This window comes from Lepidochelys kempii, chromosome 1 (assembly GCF_965140265.1).
Source record: "Lepidochelys kempii isolate rLepKem1 chromosome 1, rLepKem1.hap2, whole genome shotgun sequence".
NCBI lineage: Eukaryota > Metazoa > Chordata > Testudines > Cheloniidae > Lepidochelys > Lepidochelys kempii.
The window spans coordinates 257,539,011-257,553,631 of NC_133256.1; positions in this window are offsets into that span (position 1 = coordinate 257,539,011).

Sequence of the window (14,621 nt, forward strand, 5' to 3'; positions counted from 1 at the left end):
GAAGGACTACTAGGACGATCCGAGGAATGGAAAACCTGTCTTATGAAGGGAGACTCAAAGAGCTTGGCTTGTTTAGCCTAACCAAAAGAAGGTTGAGGGGAGATATGATTGCGCTCTATAAATATATCAGAGGGATAAATATTGGAGAGGGAGAGGAATTATTTAAGCTCAGTACCAATGTGGCCACAAGAACAAATGGATATAAACTGGCCATTGGGAAGTTTAGACTTGAAATTAGTAGAAGGTTTCTAACCATCAGAGGAGTGAAGTTCTGGAATAACCTTCCAAGGGACACAGTGGGGGCAAAAGACCTATCTGGCTTCAAGATTAAACTCAATACGTTTATGGAGGAGATGGTATGATGGGATAACATGATTTTGGTAATTAATTGATCTTTAAATATCATGGTAAATAGGCCCAATGGCCTGTGATGGGATGTTAGATGCGGTGGGATCTGAGTTACTACAGAGAATTCTTTCCTGAGTATCTGTCTGGTGAATCTTGCCCATATGCTCAGGGTTCAGCTGATCGCCATATTTGGGGTCAGGAAGGAATTTTCCTCCAGGGCAGATTGGAAGAGGCCCTGGGGTTTTTTTGCCTTCCTCTGCAGCATGGGGCACAGGTCACTTGCTGGAGGATTCTCTGCACCTTGAAGTCTTTAAACCATGATTTGAGGACTTCAATAGCTCAGACATAGGTGAGAGGTTTATAGCAGGAGTGAGTGGGTGAGATTCTGTGGCCTGCATTGTGCAGGAGGTCAGACTAGATGATCATAATGGTCCCTTCTGACCTTAATATCTACGAATCTTTACAAAATACAGTGAAACCTGTATTAAACAGTGCATTTCCAAAAGGCAACACCCAGGGTTAAGCAACTACATTATGACATCCCCAAGTTTTCCAATGCCGTTTGGTTCAACTTCTTGTTAATGAACAAACTCTACCTGGCAGATGAGTTTTGAGACTCTCTTTGCAGATTGCTTAAGACTTTTTTTTTTCACAATGTAGACAAAAAACCTGCTTGGAATTGCAGTCCCCCCTGAGGTGGGGAATGGTAGTTGGTGGTGCAGTATGCTGTACACATGTGGTGCAGGGAAATGTTGGCCAAAGACATTGGGGCAACAACATGCTCTTAAGAAAAGTGCAATGGAACCTTCCATGTCCATGCAAGACAGACAGGGGACTTGAAAAACATTGACAAAGTAGGACATTTTAATTAAAAAACAACACCCTGATTATTTCCAAGCATGACAAAGAAAGATCAGTAGAACGCTATAAAGCTTTGAGAGGGAAGATAAGAATCACAAGGTACATCTGAGACCTCCAACGAGTCCTTTAGCAGGACAGGAAGAAACAGTCTTGACAGTCAGGATAGTTTAAGGATAAAAACAAACAAGCATGGTTGGGGTGGGGAGTGGAAAACACCTTTTGGGCCTCCTGTGTTTATCACAAAATAGGGCACAAGCCCATTGTTTCACCTTAGGTCTCACCTTTCAGTCTCAAGATAGGCTGAAGTATGTAAATGAGGTGACTGGAAGTTATGTCAGCTACGATAGCAATCTCTTAGACCCAGGGGCCAACTTTCAGGAAGAAAATTAAGGTGGCTCTGCAGCATCCAAAGCGGCCTGGGAGAGGAAGATCACCTTCCCTCATTCATAGCCAAGGGAAATGGATAGATTTTTTGCTGTTGCTAGAAGCAGCCAATTCGCCATTAAACCACAGCTTCAAAATGTTGCATGAAGCAAACTTTCTCTACAGTAAAAATAATAGACTAGATCTGCTTTGTATTATTTCCTTTTTCTCTTCCTGGTCTCTTCTGTTTCTTCTAATTCAGTCCCTTTTCTACAGGCTTGCAGAATCTGTTTCCCCACAACTGATTTGTCTGTGGTTTTTCACCCTTTACTAATGTTCCCATTGATTCCCCCCTCCCCCCATCATTTAACTTTCTTAACAATAATTTTGTTTTATGATTTGTCTTTCTTCTGTCACATAGACCCAAATCCTGCAAAACATTTAAGCACAGGACTTCAGTGGTATTTCTTGCATGCTTAGGTGCTTTGCTGGATCAGGATGTAGTCTCTGGATTGGCCAGTCCATTCCGTATGGCCATAATTCACCCCTGAGGACTCTGCCACTTGGATTCCTTTGGAAACCCTGAGTCCCCAGACTGGAATCCTTCTTTTCAGGAATTCCTGCATTAAGACTCAGAGTCCCTGTGTTATGCAGACAGAATTACACAGGATCGTTTCAGGGGACAAGACAAGATGTCACGTTTATTATAATACAATTTGATTTATGACCAATAACTAATATCTAACACCTATGTATACACACGTATACACACACACACACCCACACACACACACACACCCCCCCAAATGTTCTGCAGCTGCTGTATAATTACCAGTCCTGAATGTAGCTTGAGTTCGTGGCTTGGGTTCGTAGCTTATAGCGGCTAACTGGACAGGAAAGCCGGGCACAAGGAAGGGCTGGGTCTCTGTTGGGCATGCACCGATGCCCTTCCATGTTGGCAGCAGAATGTTACCCTCCAAAGTCTTCCATCTCATCCATCCTTTTTGTAGGCTTTAGTTTGAATCCAGAGTCTATAGGTCTTACTGTGTCAAGCTGCCTCTGGGTTCGGTGTGATTGATCACCCGTCAATTGCAGACTTGACTTTCAGCCTAGGACCTGGCTTTGATGTTTTTTCAATTGTTCTTTTGTTCTTTTCTTTTGAGGGTGGACTCCTCTTACTTTGTCACGGCTGTTGTCTGCATCTTCAGCCACTGGGTGTTTACAAAAAGAAAAGGAGTACTTGTGGCACCTTAGAGACTAACAAATTTATTTGAGCATAAGCTTTTGTGAGCTACAGCTCACTTCATCGGATGCATTCAGTGGAAAATACAGTGGGGAGATTTATATACACAGAGAAAATGAAACAATGGGTGTTACCATACCCACTGTAAGGAGAGTGATCACTTAAGATGCGCTAATACCAGCAGAAGAGCGGCGGGGGGGGGGTGTTGGGGGAGAGAAAACCTTTTGTAGTGATAATCAAGGTGGGCCATTTCCACAGTTGACAAGAACCTCTGAGGAACAGTGGGGGGGGGGGGGGGGAGGAGAAATAAACATGGGGGAATAGTTTTACTTTGTGTAATGATCCATGCACTCCCAGTCTCTATTCAAGCCTAAATTAATTGTATCCAGTTTGCAAATTAATTTCAATTCAGCAGTTTCTCGTTGGAGTCTGTTTTTGAAGTTTTTTTGTTGAAGAATTGTCACTTTTAGGTCTCTAATTGAGTGACCAGAGAGATTGAAGTGTTCTCCGACTGGTTTTTGAATGTTATAATTCTTGACGTCTGATTTGTGTCCATTTATTCTTTTACGTAGAGACTGTCCAGTTTGACCAATGTACATGGCAGAGGGGCATTGCTGGCACATGATGGCATATATCACATTGGTGGATGTGTAGGTGAATGAGCCTCTGATAGTGTGGCTGATGTGATTAGGCCCTATGATGGTGTCCCCTGAATAGATATGTGGACACAGTTGGCAACGGGCTTTGTTGCAAGGATAGATTCCTGGGTTAGTGGTTCTGTTGTGTGGTGTGTGGTTGCTGGTGAGTATTTGCTTCAGGTTGGGGGGCTGTCTGTAAGCAAGGTCTGGCCTGTCTCCCAAGATCTGTGAGACGGATGGGTCGTCTTTCAGGATAGGTTGTAGATCCTTGATGATGCGTTGGAGAGGTTTTAGTTGGGGGCTGAAGGTGAAGGCTAGTAGCGCTCTGTTATTTTCTCTGTTGGGCCTGTCCTGTAGTAGGTGACTTCTGGGTACTCTTCTGCCTCTGTCAATCTGTTTCTTCACTTCAGCAGGTGGGTATTGTAGTTGTAAGAATGCTTGATAGAGATCTTGTAGGTGTTTGTCTCTGTCTGAGGGGTTGGAGCAAATGCGGTTGTATCGTAGAGCTTGGCTATAGACAATGGATCATGTGGTGTGATCTGGCTGAAAGCTGGAGGCATGTAGGTAGGAATAGCGGTCAGTAGGTTTCCGGTATAGGGTGGTGTTTATGTGACCATCGCTTATTACACTTTATTTAATCAGGACAGTCTGGGGCTGGAGGTTGATTCCATCATCCATACATACCTCATTCACACATCTAAACTAAACTAATAAGATTACAGCAGGGTTTTGCAAAAATGAAGGTTGCAGCAAGCTTTTACAAAATTGAGTGAGCATTTTAAAATGGAGTTTGAGACAAGTTAAAATGGAGTTTGAGTTACAATATGGACAAGTGTAAGGAATGGCAAACAGTGAACAGAAGTTACAATATAGACAAGTATAATGCATGACAAACAGTGAACAGAAGTTGCAATGTTGAAACAGTGTAAATTTCAGGGATTTAAGCAGCAATTGGATTGAAAGTGAAATTTACAAGGGCAGAGGCCTGAACAGCTGTGGCTCTTAGCAAGCAGCTTAACTGTCAATTAGCCAGTTATTGGGGTACCTGGTTTTATGAATGAATGTAGTTTCATTCACAAAACTTTACTTATGAAGTTACATTAATAAAGTGAAGAATTAAAACCAATTTCATTTATCAGTTCTACACCTGTTGGGGCAGGGGCGGGGGAGCAGTTGGTGATCTCTAGCTCACACCCAGTGTATCTGGACAGTTTATCCCTCTGATATTGCTCTCTCTCTTTAATAGGTGGTGGTGGAGAGGGGGGCATGGGTTAATTCCACCCCTACTGAGCACCTCTGATGGCCTGGCCACTTCACGGGTTCTCATATCCTAGGGTTGGGTGCTGCTTCTGCTTTCAGGAGTCTGACTATGCTGGGAACTGTTTATATGGAATGTCAAAGAGATAGAGCCAAATTTAGCCCCGGAGTACATGGGCACGTTCTCACTGACTCCAAATCCTTCGCACTAGCCAGGTGCCTTTACAGCCAGTGTTGGACAGCACCTCCTGCAGCTGTAGGAGTCAGTCATGCCCAAACAGTGCTCCTCTCTTTCCCTCAAGTCCTTTCCCCCTGTTCCCATCCTCTCTGGAAAAAATGATCAGCACTCAGCCTAGCTCACTCAGCAGGCACTTGACCTGCCCTCCTTTGTCCTGCTCTCTCATGCCATCATTATATAATTGGGGCAAATTTCCCACCATTTTGGGAGAGAACAGGGCCTGCCAGCCTTTTAAGCAAGCCAACACCTGCCCACCCCCAAGAAAGAAAGGAAAAAAAAAATAAAAAAATCTCTTAAATCCAAACACAGAACAACAAAGCCCCTGGTAACCATTACGGACAGAGGGCTGGGCAGGAAATATGAAATTCCTGTCTCCTGGAGCCAGCACAATGACTGGTAATTTCTGCCATTTCAGAAGCATAAAACCTGGGGAGAAAATATGCTGCCCGTTCATCTCTAGAGACATGGGTTCACAAATGACATGAGATTAGTGAGTCACAGCCTATCCCCAGTCAATGTTTTTTTTTCTGCTTCCCAAAAGTCAGCGTAAGGATGTAGAATCACAGGTGCTGGAGACGGCAAAGACCTATTTGGATACTTCTTGCACGTCCCTGCCTGCCCCTTGCCCAGAGCAGGGCTGTTCCTTATAGTACGTTCCCAGGGCTTTATCCCATCCCTTCCCTTGGGAGGCTAGGTCACAATGCAATAGGCCTGCCACAGGCTGTCAGGTAGGAATGGTTTCCTGACATCCAGCTAAAATGTTCTCTTTGCTCAACTTCATCCCATTTTGGCCGTGTCTCCACCAAGCTCTTCCTTAACACCCCCACCATCGTACAGCTGCTTGTGCAGCTCTACCATAAGTGTGTGTGCAACACATTTCATTAGGGTGTGCACCCAGGGAATTTTATTTATTAATTTTTTTAAAGGCGAACATTTATTGAATACTCAATCATAAAGTACATATTTTTATTCATCAAACAAACTAAAGAAACTAAAACTTAACTAAACTTAATGTTTTTTAAGTTAACTAAATTTTACTTTAAAAATACAAACTTAAAAAATGAGACACAAAATACCAAATTTTTGCTGTAGTGATAACCAGGCGTATACAAAGATACAGTCAATTTTCATGATCTTTGTCTTTAACCAGATAATGAGCTAATCCAAATTGACAAAAACAGATTAAGATTTCTTCATCTTCCTGTCCTAGAGAATGAGACGTTGCTCACCAGGTGTTATGGACTTAAATTCCTCAATCACATCATTGTAATTTACTGACGAAGCCAATTCTTGTTCAATGTACAGAATCATGAGTGAGTCGAGGCACTGCTGGGACATTGTACTTAGTTTGTTTTATACATGTACTAGTTTCGAAAAGGCTCTTTCACATGAACAGCTTGTAGCAGGTAAGACTGCAAAGCATTGGATAGATTTGTAAAAGGCCTGGAACATGGAAGACCGATCCAATTCCTTTAGCCAATCAAGCCACTCTCTGGTGGTGTTCGTAGTGCTACCTTTAGGAACAGAACCATCATAATCCCGAAGCAATCTGACTTCAGCTTCCAACTCATCCAAGGACACTTTACATTTGTTGGCAATGATTCTCATATCGTCCCTGCCTATGTCTAAGCTCAGCAGTTTTCCCTGGAGTCACAATTTTACAAGTCTCCTGTTCAAATCGCTGGTCAATACCGGTAATCACTGAGTCTAGGAGTGGGTAAAATGAAGTTATTCTCTCCTGCTCCTCTTTTGTATCAAAGTGATGCTGGGACTCAAACACGTCATCAATACAAATGGACATTTTTCTCTTCTTAACTGGAGGAATCGATATATCATTCTCTACACACATTTTCATACTGTCATTGAAAATAGATTGAAAATATTCTGGGCCACTTCTCATCGCAGCCAAAGAGTTACACAAGCTTTTCACCCCCGTCATTGTAGTAAGTAAGTTGAGATCTGGAGCCTGAAGAGCCTTACTCACTTTTACCACCATCTGTAGAATAGGGTACAGCAAAGGGCAAAGATGAACTTGAATGAATTTGGGTTTCAGAGTAGCAGCTGTGTTAGTATGTATCTGTAAAAAGAACAGGAGTACTTGTGGCACCTTAGAGATTAACAAATTTATTTGATGTGACAAAGGTCTGTCCTTGCCTCTGTGGGTCCCACATTTCCTGGTGGATTTCGCTAGCCTCAGAGGCTCACTGTGACCCTCCACGTAACCCTTTTTGAGACAAGGGTCACAGTCACCTGAGCCATTTTCATCATAAGCCAGCAAGGGAGGTGAGGAGAAGTTATCCTTCCTTGCACAGTCTCTGTTGTCTCCCAGTCTCAGTGATTAATCAGGGGGCAAAGGGCGGGGGAGGGGGGGGCCCGGGCCCACCCTCTACTCCGAGCTCCAGCCCACGGACCCTAATAGTATCAGCTATGGTAGCTGACCTTTTAGAAACATGACAGGTACAATTCCCTGGGCTACTTCCCCCACAGCAGCCCTCACTTCCTCAAGCTCCACTTCACCCTTAGCTCAGGGCCTCCTTCCTTGTGCCTGATATGGTGTGTACTACTCAGCCTCTCCAACAGCACAACTTCCTCCCACAGCTCGTGACATGCACCCCCACCTGACTGACTGGGAGGTTTTTAACTAGTTTCAGCCAGCCCAATTGCCTTCAGGTGTCCCAATCAACCTAGTGTTCTCCCTGCCTTCTGGAAAGTTCTTAATTGGCCCCAGGTGTCTTAATTGACCTGGAGCAGCTGCCATTTCACTTATCCTGGTACCAGGGATTTGTTTAGCCTGGAGCTAATATATCTATCTCCCACTACTTTTCTATAGCCATCTGGCCTTGCCCTGTCAAATTGAGCATAAGCTTTCATGGGCTACAGCCCACTTCATCGGATGCATGCAGTGGAAAATACAGTAGGAAGATTTTATATACACAGAGAGCATGAAACAATGGGTGTTACAATACACACTGTAAGGAGAGTGATCAGTTAAGGTGAGCTATTACCAGCAGGAGAGAAAAAAAAACTTTTGTAGTGATAATCAATATGGGCCATTTCCAGCAGTTGACAAGAACATGTGAGGAACAGTAGGGGGAAAAATAAACGTGGGGAAATAGTTTTACTTTGTGTAATGACACATCCACTCCCAGTCTTTATTCAAGCCTAATTTACATTATAGTGTGTATGGTAACACCATTGTTTCATGTTCTCTGTTGTATGTAAAATCTTCCTACTATATTTTCCACTGCATACATCCAATGAAATGGGCTGTAGCCCACAAAAGCTTATGCTCAAAATAAGTTTGTTAGGCTCTAAAGTGCCACAAGTACTCCTGGTTTTTTTTGAATGAATTTAGTTCATGGATAAGGCCCCTGGCTTTTATTTTAGCATCAGCAAGGCGAGTTGTTTCAATAATCTCTTGTAAAGCTTGTAAAATGATGGAGTAGTTTTGTTTTACAGCAGCCACAGCTTCTGCTCTGCATGCCCACCTTGTGTTTGACAGGGACTTCAAAGTCTTCAACTGGGATCCGACTTCTTGTGAAATCTTCTCCATTACTGCATGTCGCACAGGACTCCCCTCCATGAAGGCATAAAGAGTCTGAATAACACAAAAAAAATCAAAGACAGTTCTGTTTTGTTTACTTCCAGTGCATGCATCTTCTAGGACAAGGTTCAAACAATGCGCATAGCAGCATACATAGAGTATTTCACTGTTTCTTTCTTTACACTTCATTTGAACTCCCACAGTACATCCAGACATAGTAGATGCGCCATTAAAACAGACAGACATCACTGATGACCAGTCAATTTTAGGAATGCCAAGGACGTCATTTAACTGGTCAAAAATAGACTGAGCATCAACTGTTAATAGTCTCTGAACAGACACAAAATGTTCAACTGGACTATGTTTTTCATTGTCAAAATACCGCACCACCATGGACATCTGTTCATGGTGTCCACAGTCAGTAGTGTCGTCGGCAATTATTGAGACCATTTTTCCATTTAGTAAAGACACAATCTTTTGTTGCACAATGTTGTGCAAGGCTACAATTAAATCATTTTGGATGCGATTACTCAGATAGGTAGCGTTTCGAGGAGATTGTTGCACGTGCTTTGTCATTACAGGATCATATTTTTGGAGCATATTGACAAGATTTAGAAATAAGCCTTTCTCAAAACTGTCAGCTTTTTCATTGTGACCCCTGAATGGTCTCCCGCCTTTCGCCAAACACAGAACAATGTCAATTACACTTCGTTTATGGCACCGTTCTTCTTCTTGCTTAGACAGATAAGCCTGCTTGCCCTCATCCAACAATGCATCAACAGGTTTCCCTTCATTAAAACTTGACCATGAAGAACAGCTCAACACATGAGATTTTGACAGTTGGTGGTTTTTAAAACATTCATTAGCCCTATGCCAGTTTCTGAATCCCTTATCAATAAATGCTGCATCATTAAAGGAGACGAAACGGCAGTAAAAGCAAAATGCTGCGTCCTTTGATGGGCTATATTCTAACCACCTATGCTTTTCATACCAATCGGACTGAAAACGTCTTTGTTTCTTCCCTATTTTACTTCTAGGAAACATACTCAATCTAGGCTGATAAGGACCTCTAGATAATCGAGACTGGTGTTCTAATCTATTTTTTGGAATATCACAGACCAAGTCATCAGATGGAATATTTGATGGCTTTGAATAGGAACTACACTGACCTGAACTAAGAGACACAATCTGTTTCTGTTGGTCATTACTCAGTTTATTGCACACATTGGAACTGGTGGCGGTATTATCTTCATGTAAGTTCTTAACCGAGGAGTCCAAGGTATTTGCACTACCATCAGCACATTCATTATAATTCAGTTTGTCTGCTCCTTTTCTTATATCAACAACGAACCGATCCATATTTTAAAATTAAAAGGGGGTATCATACAGTTGAATTAAAACATAAAGCCACGGGCTTGTTATGCTATTTCAGTAGAGTACACGCGACAAAGATTACAAACACTGTAGACCCTGCACTGGGCATGCCTGACCCGGCCACTTATATAGGTCAAAGAATTTTCTAGAATAGTAGTCGGAGGGGGAGGGGAGGACCAATGGTAATGGTAGTGGGGACGCATGCTGCGAGCGAACGCGGGCTTTCTATACATTTCGATAACATCTATATCACGCAGTTCGGCGCTTATTGCATAATACAACATAATACAGCTGCAAAACTAAGCATTTCTGATGGTATCTTCTAGATTGAGCACTGAGTCCCATTGGGTAGATAGAAAGATTAACCTAAATAATCTATTCAGAAGCCCCTGGAACCCATAAGATTGGGTCCCTAATTCATGAACTATTAGAACTCATTTACAAAACTTTTCTTAAATATTACATGAATATATTGTCTCATACCGTAGAATTAGAATTTATAATCCCTATTCCATGATGAGATATAATGTATCTTAATTAAAACTATCTTTAGATATGTTTTTTCCTCAAAAATCCAATTTAAATAAAAAAATCCGATATTTTTGGTTTTTTTTAAAAATCATTAATTTTTATCCACCCTAACAGCTGGGCATGGGGGGATGGGGGGAGGGAGGATTAGTCCCCAGCAGGAGTGAGGCAGGGGCCAGGGGCAAGAGCACAGCGGGGAATGGGGAGGATTGGTCACCAGCTGGCGTGAGACAGGGGCCGGGGCAAGAGGAGCACAGTGGGGCGGGGGGGAGGATTAGTTCCTGCTGACTGGAGCAAGGCAGGGACCAGGAGCAAAAGCACAGAAGGGCGGGGGCTAGGGTTAGACCCTGGAGCAAGGGAGGGGCTGGGGGTAAACTGCAAGTGCAGCAGGGCTGGGGAGGGGCAAAACAGGATCCCTCACACTCCTTCCCACATAAAGTGGGTACCTACCTTCTCCCTGGTTCTAGCCCATTCTCTTTGTTTCTCTCCGCATCGAGCTGAGGGTGGGGGTGCACTGAGTACAGGGCTGGGGGTGCAGGTCTGGGAGGGAGTTAGGGTGCAGGAGCAGGCTGGGGGTTGGGGTGCAGGGTCTGGCCAGGAGCTAGAATGAGGGAGGGGGCTCAGTGTTCGGGCAGGAGGTAGGGGTGTGGAGCACTTACCTGGGGCAGCTCCCGTTTGGTGCGAGGGGTGCAGGTGGATATGTGGGCAGGAGGGTGCAGGAGCTCCCCGTTTGGTTCTCAGGGTTGGGGTGGGGATGTTGGAGGGGTGCAGGAGTCAGGCCATGGGGTGTGTGTGGGGGACTGGGTATGTGTGGGGGGTGCAAGATCAGGACATGGGGTGTGGGGGGCTGGGTATGTGTGGAGGTGCAGGAGTCAGGGCTGGGGTCATGTGGGGGGATGCAGGAGTCAGGGCAGGGGGCTGGGAGTGTGGGGGGGGCAGGACAGGGTGTGGGAGAGGGGTGCAGGAGTCAGGGCAGAGGGCTGGGAGTGGGTGGGGGGTGCAGGAGTTAGGGCAGAGGGCTGGCACTGTGTGAGGGGGGTGCAGGGGTCATGGCTCGGGAGGTGGGCTGGGGTCATGGGGGTGCTCCCAGCCCCCTGCCCTGAGCGGCTCACAGCAGGGGGCTGGAGAGGGGTATACCCCGATTCCACCCCCTTTCCCAAGGCCCTGCCCCCCCCCTTCTCCACTTCCTCCTCTCTCTCCCCGCCGCTGGGCTGGCCGGGGGCAGGGAGCGGAGGACGCTGGGGGAAGAGGCGGGCGCTTGACTGCAGTGGAGCCTTGGGGCAGAGCCCGGGGCGCGCAGCACCACCGAGCTTCTGCCCCTGCAGGGGAGAGCGGAAGCGGAGAAGAGAGGCCGCCCTCCCCCCCTCCCGGACTCCTCCGCCCCCCATCTCCGGCAGCCCCCCCTTTTTTTTTTGCTTTTGGGGCAGCCCTGGGCACAGCCCATAGTAGCACTGGGGAGAGCTCTAGTGGGAGCAAGGCTCTGGTGTTTATAGGGCCAGGTCATTTAACCAGAGGGGAGCAGGCCTAGACAACATGGGGGCTGACGCCCTGGAAGCCAGCCCACACCAGAGCTTTCCCCACCGCGGGGCTGGACTGCAGAGTATGTCTACACTGAGTCTCAGCGCTTGGGTCAGCTGACTTGGGTTCACTGGGCTCGGGCTGCCCGTCTTTTATTGCAGTGTAGACATACCTTCAGTGCCACCAAGGCCTTAGTGAGACTCCTTTAAATCCCACCGTATGCCCCTCTGTCCTTGTTGTGTACAACCCTGTTACTCGTAGACTGAATCCCCCATTTATCATCATTGACCAAACTAGATGTATTTAAACTCTTTTAACCTCTCCCTGTAACACAAGCTCTCCATTCCTTAAAGCAAGAACACCAGTACCTAGCACATCCTGGACGCTACCACAGCCTAATAGTAGCACCAGCACCCTCAAACTTGCTAGCAGCACCTGCCTTCCCCCTGCCCCCATCGCAGTTTTTGTTGACGGAAACCTACTGCAGATTAATTTCCAACTCCCCCTAGAGGGATTAGGGGGATAATCTAGGTGCTGAGCCACCAGGGCTAAATATGGTGCTAGTCCCTGAATAGATCTGTGCCATTTAAAAGAACAACTCTCACGTGTGAGAGAAAATTCAAGCAGGGGGCATTTGAAGAGGAAAGGCAGATTAGTGATCCTGTTCTCCCAAAGCCTTGGCTGGCAAATTTATGTTTCTCTTTGCTGTGTCTTTAGATAACTGTGCTGGAACTGCAGGCTCACTTGCTCTCCTCCCCGCCCCCCCAGAACAAAGTCCAGGTTCTTCCAAGTGCAAAATCATGTAATCCCATCAGTAATTAAAAGATGGATGCCTTTTGTTCCCATGAGAGCTGCTGTGATGTCACCATGGCAGAGTTTGTGAAGGATTTATCAAGAAAAACGGAGGAGGGAAAAGATCTGGAGAGACACATGATCCAATAGTTTAGACACAGGATGGGAAATCTTGAGTGCTAGTCCTGGCTCTGCCAATGGCTTCTTCTCTGACCTCTCACGTCACCTCCCAGTTCCCCATCTGTAAATGGGAATTACCCACCTTGCAAGGGAGATTTGGGTTCCCTACCCCCGATTAATACAGCACCTGAGCACCCCAGTTTTTAATGTAGTTCTCCTTATAATCCTCTCCTGAGGTAAGGAAGCACAATTAATTCCATCTTACAGAGGGGGAACTGAGGGACAGGGAGGCTAAGTGACTTGGCCAATGTCACACAGGAAGTCTGCAGCGGAGGAAGGATTTGAATCCAGCTCTCTCCAGCCCCAGGCTGATGCCTGGAGCACTGGACCATCTTTTATCTCTTTTTTTGGTTGTGAGGATCTAGCAGGTAAAGTGTTGTGAATGTGCACAGTCCTGTATATTGCTATTACCCTTATTCAGGGAGAATTAAGAAGTGGTGAAAGGCAATTATATGAGAATCTGCAAAGGTTTGCCTCCTTATTGGAGGTTGGGGTGGATTCTCTCCATGGCTCTGTGTACCAGGGATTTGATCATTCCAACTCCGCTGGGGCTTTTCTACCACACTGGACTAATTTTCCACCATTGCTGTCACTGGGGCAGCTTCACTGGCAGGAGCTCTCCTGTAGGCTATCTGCCAATGTTTTTAACCACTGTATCACCCAACCCTGCTCAGAACAGGTCTAGAGATTTAAAGTGCCAGCAGTCACTAGCACCTTGTTTTCACGCTAGGATGAGGGCAATGATCTATACCGAGCAAAGGAAGAGTACACTGTAATGGCAGTGACACAAGCTGAGATGCAGTGAAGGTCTGCAGTGGCAATACGAGATCCACCACGATCACAGTAATCAGGGGATAGACGTGTTAGTCTGTATCCACAAAAACAACAAGGAGTCTGGTGGCACCTTAAAGACTAAAGGTGCCACCGGACTCCTTGTTGTTTTTATCACAATAATGACTGCTTTTGCTTTACGCAGCTCTTCTCTGAATTCTCCAAGCTGCGCACAGCAAACTAGTAGAGGAGTCATGAATGGAACCCAGAGGAGTCATGAATGCAACTCCCCAAGCCACACACTAATCACTACACCATGCTTCCCTGGTGACCTGATGCACCCCCATAGCCCCCCAGTTACTGTGTCCGTGAGTTTCCAGCCACCGCAGCGCGCTCCCAGCTAGGTGAGAGTTATTTATTAACTCACACGTCACAGGCTTATCTCTGAGTGACAAAAACACTGAAACACCTTAAATGTAGACTAAGAAGCTATGATTTTTTAATGTGACTGTCACTGTAAGACAGGGAGTTCCCCCTGGAGGCTTTCCCCCTGCAAAATATTCATGTTATTTACTTGTATTCCAGCAGTGCTTCGAGATGCTAACCAAAATCAGGGCCCCATTGTGCTAGGTGATGTGCAAACACATAGCGAGAGACAGTCTCTGGCCCAAAGAACTTACAAATAAACAGACACAGGTGAGAGAAAGGCATGATTATTATCATCTCCCTTTTATAGAAGGGGAGCGGAGGCACAGAGAGATGAGTGACCTACCCAAGGTCACAGAGGCGATGGCCCAAAAAATGAACCCAGATCTCCTGAGTCTCCAGAAGTGTCTTATCCACAAGAGCAACCTTTCTCCCTAAGTAGCCCGGGGTCCTTAGCCTTACCTAAACCCAGGCCTACACTACATACTCCCTTCAAGACTATAACTGCATTGCTCAGAGATGTGAAAAATCCACTCCCCT